Below are 5,732 nucleotides of genomic sequence, written 5' to 3'. Positions count from 1 at the left end.
TACTATGAATACAATTTCCATTGTCTTTGATTAGCTAATTTTACGTGGAGCACTTGAAGGCAGCATTAGCAACCAATACTTGTGCTGGCAATAGCACAATCTTTGTGCAGCCTCCATCTGCAACATGAGGACTCACCTATCCCACTAATGCAGCGGTCCTCTATTCCTTCACATTGTAATGTGCTGTTGCATTCAGTGCTTTCCAAACTGTCACAGGTGAAACAATGTAGGCTATTTCTGGCCTGGTCAGCGGGAACTGAAATAGAGCAGAGAAGGAGACATGCTGCTGTTAGAGTTGGTCACAGTCGATAATTTAGTCAAACACATGAGAAATTTTAGGAGACACAAAATGGAAAAATGATGGAAGATGGCAGATGCCCATTTTCTCATTGTATTTGAGCGTAGCAAAACCTATTCAAAGCAATAACAGGCCTACGTGAGTAAGATTTTTTTCACAAGTAGTGGTGACCTGGGGCATGTTGTGACACTTTTTACTCATTAATATATTTCTCATCAGTGACTTACTACTAAGGTACAATACATATTTTTCTAGCTTTTCCAGCTAGATTAAGGTCTTCTCTAAAAAATGCCATTTTTACATTTTCAATAATTTACTGGAAGCAAAAGTTATCACTGATGAAATACCACTTGACAACTTGTGACAACTTAGCCTACGTCAGGGCATGTTGTCACATAGACAAGTGTGTTGTGTTTGAGCACTCAATTCCATTTCCTTTAGTATAAATACTATAATAATATGAGAAGGTAAAAGTAACCTGATCTTGGGATGCACAAACACAAACTGATACAATTTCTAACAGTATGATATATTAATGTACATTGTAATTTGATGTTTTATGATGAGCAAGTGAGGCCACTTGCTGCACAAGCCAAAGGTTTGTAGTACCAAAATCATATTTAGATCATATTTAGAAAAAAATGAATGTAAAGCTATTGCAAACCAAAAAAGTGATTTGGATAGTTACGACAACATGCAACAAATCAATGTGACAACATGCTCCAACCAGGCATTCCTGACAAAGGTCTCTTCCCTGAGCACATAGCTCGACTAAACCATTCAAATGTATTATCAGGTTATAGCTGACCCTTTCTTTTATGTGTCACAATGTAGAGTTATTTTGATTTGTTTAAAAGGAAAAAACTAGAAGACAAAACACAAAGATTTTCATTATTTACTTTCAGGTATCTACATTGTTTTTATGTCAGTGTTTTGACTTAGACTGTTGTAATCAACATAGATATTGATGATATGTTATTTAGAAAGTAAACATTTGTGTAATTGGATTTTTGGCTCTAAAATATTTAGTTTCAGAAATAAAGCCTGAGCCCGCTCTCCCCTACTTCACTGTTCTAAAGTATTTACTTACAAGGCAGAGTTTCAGAGTTGCAGCCATCTGTGTCGCAGCATTTAAAAGATTCAGCTATGCCCACAAACCCTATGTCCCATGAATATGTCTCCATTTCTCCTGCAGTGCTGTCAAAGCAGTTGACGGATGGCACACACGACTTGTGGATGCTTTGAAAGCGTAGTGTTGTGTTTCCCGGCAGAGTTACTACAAAATCAAACTGCAATTTGTTAACATTGATGGAAAAACACTCTCATACATAAATCTTAAAAACAAGACAAAAAAAACAATAACACTAAATGACAAGAAATAGCAGATTTTTTTTATTTTTAACACTTTTTTACACCTTTTAAGGCAGCTGTTACACACCGCTGGTCAGAGTCAGAGGGACAGGTGTGTGAGGTTGTGTCTGTGCACTGAGGATCAGAGGAAGTGCAAGTCTGACACTGAAGTGCTTCAGCTGCAATGAGGAAAATATTCATGAATGAGATGATGATGAGTACAACAATAAGAACATAAACATTTTTTCCCCCCAATGTAGTAGTTCAACTACCCCATCGATAATACAGATGGTTCCACCAGGCAACATCAATAAAGCATAAAACATTTTGCACAATGATAATTAAGCCAAAGTAAATTCAGGAAACAGTTCTGAACCAATAGCCTAGATTTCAGAAATCACTAAATCATCATTAAATCATGAAATCAAATTGAGCAGAGTTACCTGTGTTGAAGAGGGTCCAGATGAGAGCCAGAGTCAGGATCAGCTTCATGGTGATGAGCAAGTGAGCAGATCAGACGGTCCTGGATGATGACAGTAACACTTCCTTATATACTGTAGCTGTTCTGAATAAATGGGAGAAAGATGCACCACAAGGACTCTGTGTGCTTGTATAATTTCCAGTTGAAACAGGAGCACAACCCCACAACAAGTAGGAAATGAGCTGCTCTGCACTTGAATTGGTAGAATTGGCAATCGCTCACTTTAAGCCAAAAGTATAATGTTTCAGTTCACTTCACCTGCACAGACACCTGACACAGGCCTGATTTGAACTCTTACTCAGAATTAATGGTGTCACAAACAAAAAACCCACTCAACCACTTCCTTGTCCTCATTTTCAATTTCTACATTTTGGACAGAAGAAAGTGAGCATTGTAATATTAACTTACATTATTTATATATTTTAAAAGGGCCTGATTTGAACTCCTGTAATGAAAATGCATGGTGTCACAAGCAAAGACCCCATTCAACCGTGGGGTTAAAATAACCTTCAAAAAAGGAGGGATGTCCGTACAACAACAATTTTTTTTTATTTTATTATATATTTTTTTTAATCTTATTTGCATTTGTCTGCCTAATGCACAGAGACAAAACAGTGAGATGATCTCTGTCAATCATCCCCACCTGCTGCCAGCTCCGCTATCTGCACAAGCTAGCACAGAGTCTGTGCAGATCTTTGTAAGTGACAAGATGTCTTTCGGTTTGTGTAGTTTAAACTGAAAGACATCTTGTAACTTACAAAGACCTGTGAATAATGTGTGTTGGCCTGATCACTACAGTGAGGTACTGTGCACATTGATGAAGGCACATTTGACAAAACCTGAGATGAGTGGGAAGTTTTGTTTGAAGGTCATGCACAGAATATTTTTTGCAGAGGATCTCCATCCACTTCTTCCTCTTTTACAGTAAAACAAGTAGAATTTCAAAACAATGTTCCAGGTCGCTGGATTTCTTGTGTCTCAGTTCCTAATACTAAGTTCCTCATACTTTTGCATATGTTGTCATTAATACAGGTTATAACGTAACTATACCAGAGGGTCAGAGCTTACATAAAAGCCATCACTGGATGTTAGTGAAAAGGACTCAACAAAGACCTCTCACTGATCACACCTGACCACAAATCCCTAATTCAGTGAGTAACCTGGAAACTGAATCTTGTCTGAAACCTTCTGCACTACAAGTCACACCATGACTTTGCATTGTTGTTTCTTAACTGAATTTGATAGTTCTGTTCTTCCTTTCTTATGTTCATCCACCTCATCATTCCACGGCATACTGAAGTTTCTGGCCCATGTCTGCTCACACTTATCAATCCTGAGCTGAGCTGAGATGTGTTTTGATTTCCTTATTGTTTTGTAGTATATACAGGGTGCGATTTGCGGAGGGGATGGGGGAGATTTCCCCCCGACTGCTTTTGATTTCCCTACCTCTGATCATGAAATTTAATCGCAGCTGGGGACATGCTTTCTCCCACTCTCTGGTATGTTTTATTCTGTCAGTGAATTAAATACATGCATTTTTCCAATATGACAGTACATGGCGCTAACAACTTCCAAAAAAAAAAAAAAAAAAGAACACCATGGGGTTTTTCTCCCTTTTCAAGCACGGATTATAGAAGTTGCGTTCTTTCCAGCTCATAAATTTGCAGAGCTGTGGATAAAAGGAGGGCGACACTCTGCCGATGATCCATCTACAGGGAAAAGTGTAAAAAGAGAAGGAGCTCCATCATCAACACTAATTGTTTTGCTAAAAGAACGGTATGTGACAAATCTGTCTTCCTTTCGTCAGCATCGCTGCTGTCCACAAAAACATGCTGACTAGCAAACCATAGCTGGCATCACCTGGGCCAGACGCATTCAAAATGTGTAAATTCAAGCCAAAGCAGCCACTTTACGCACAGCCATTACGCACGACACCGCTATATATTGTGAGCCATAATGGCTTGATGGATCACCAGTAGGTCTAATTTATGATCTGATGTGCATTATTCCTATTCCCACATTACTGTACGATATGGTGACAATATGTAAACCTATTTACTTCACTAGAATAGAAATCAGGCTTGCAGAAAAAGGATGTTAACGCACGCATGTATTACATTTAAATCTGTTGAGACCTAATAGGCTACTAAGGAGCGCTGAAAATATTAAGGCTCAAAATAAAATGTCGCACAAATTCCCTCTTTGATATTATACTGCTCTTTTCCACATAGATATATCACTCACGTCAGCTGACTCAGAAAGTGTATGCATGCTTGCGTGGAGGTACGCAGGCATTCTCCTACCCAGTATCTCTCTCTCTTTCTGTGTGTCTCATATATGACATATATGGACATATAATTATTTGGGGAACAATAATATGTGTATGATAGGGGTTTGCACTCCAAATGCATTCCAAAAATATCTATTGCGAATATCTGCGATTTGGTTTTTTTTACAAATCGCACCCTGAGTATATAAATAGACAATGTTATCCTTCAGGTTTTCTCGTCTAACAGGTAAAAAAACTGATAGTTGTCTGTATTTCCTTAACACTTTAAAGGTCCCATATTGTGGAGAACAGGATTTCCCTTGCCTCTTTGATTATAAAGGAGTTGGATGTGCATAGAAATACATTATAGATGGTCATATCTACATTATATCACCACAGAAGTACAAATATATTAAATGATCAACTTAACAGGGTCTTCACTGTTATTGTTGATTAATCCATCTGCACTGATGCAAGTTTTAAATGCAACACATTGTTGATTGTAGATTGCCAACCTAATCCACACAATCCATATTAGAAAAGCGAGCCTCTAACAGGGCTGGTTTTAGCCTGCTATATTAGGGTGGGCTGGTAGAAATAATAGGTGGGCAACTTGGGCAGTAGGTAGCCCAGAGGGTAGAGAAGCAGACTAGTAGTCCGAAGGTTGCAGGTTTGAATCCCTGGCCAGATGGCACAAAAATCTGGCAAAATGACAGCTGGCAACCAGAGGGTTGTCAGAGTCAAGATCAGATGCAAGCTCCTGCCATCGTGCCCTCAGGCCTCTCCAGTTTATGGCTGTGTGTTTGTGTATGGGGTGTTTGGATGGGTTGAATGCAGGAGATTAATTTCCCCATGGGGATTAATAAAGTAGTATTCTATTTTATTCTATTCTAATTTATAAAGAACAATTTGAAGCAGGGAGATTGGGAGGTAGTGAAGCAGCATTTCTAAGTTTGCTGCTACCCTATGATCTGAGTCAGTGGAGGGCAGATTGATTTACCCTAAAATAAAAAAATTCCTTCATCTGGATTTTAACATAATCAACTCCATAACATTTCTTTTCATTGGATGAGCTTAGTTCTCAAATCAAATTAAAACCTAATCCAGTGAGACTTCTCACTATAGCCAATATTTACAAAACTAGAAGGTAGTCTTATTCAAACTCAAACTGAAAAGTGACAAAGAAAACAACTTGACTGACTTACCCTAAAATAAAAAAAACGTCATCCATATTTTAACATGAGAAAGAGAGAGAGAGAGCAGCAGTGGTCAAGCGAGCTAGAGAGTAAATGAAGAGAGGGAACAGTGGTAGCGAGAAAGCCGGTGAATCAGAG

The 5,732-nt window shown here is 38.4% G+C and overlaps 1 long non-coding RNA gene across 1 annotated transcript; it reads right to left on the bottom strand.

Annotated features, from left to right (window-relative positions):
- Window positions 1-1,522: 1,522 nt before the first annotated feature.
- LOC144539796 (uncharacterized) lies at window positions 1,523-2,104 on the bottom strand. The gene is made up of 3 exons (XR_013505102.1): window positions 2,092-2,104; window positions 1,714-1,827; window positions 1,523-1,587 (listed from the first exon to the last, which is right to left on the bottom strand). It is a non-coding gene; the product is annotated as an uncharacterized LOC144539796 (long non-coding RNA).
- Between the last annotated feature and the right edge of the window lie 3,628 nt (window positions 2,105-5,732).

The sequence above is a fragment of the Centroberyx gerrardi genome, chromosome 9 (assembly GCF_048128805.1).
Source record: "Centroberyx gerrardi isolate f3 chromosome 9, fCenGer3.hap1.cur.20231027, whole genome shotgun sequence".
NCBI lineage: Eukaryota > Metazoa > Chordata > Actinopteri > Beryciformes > Berycidae > Centroberyx > Centroberyx gerrardi.
This window is presented reverse-complemented; position numbering and strand designations above follow the sequence as displayed.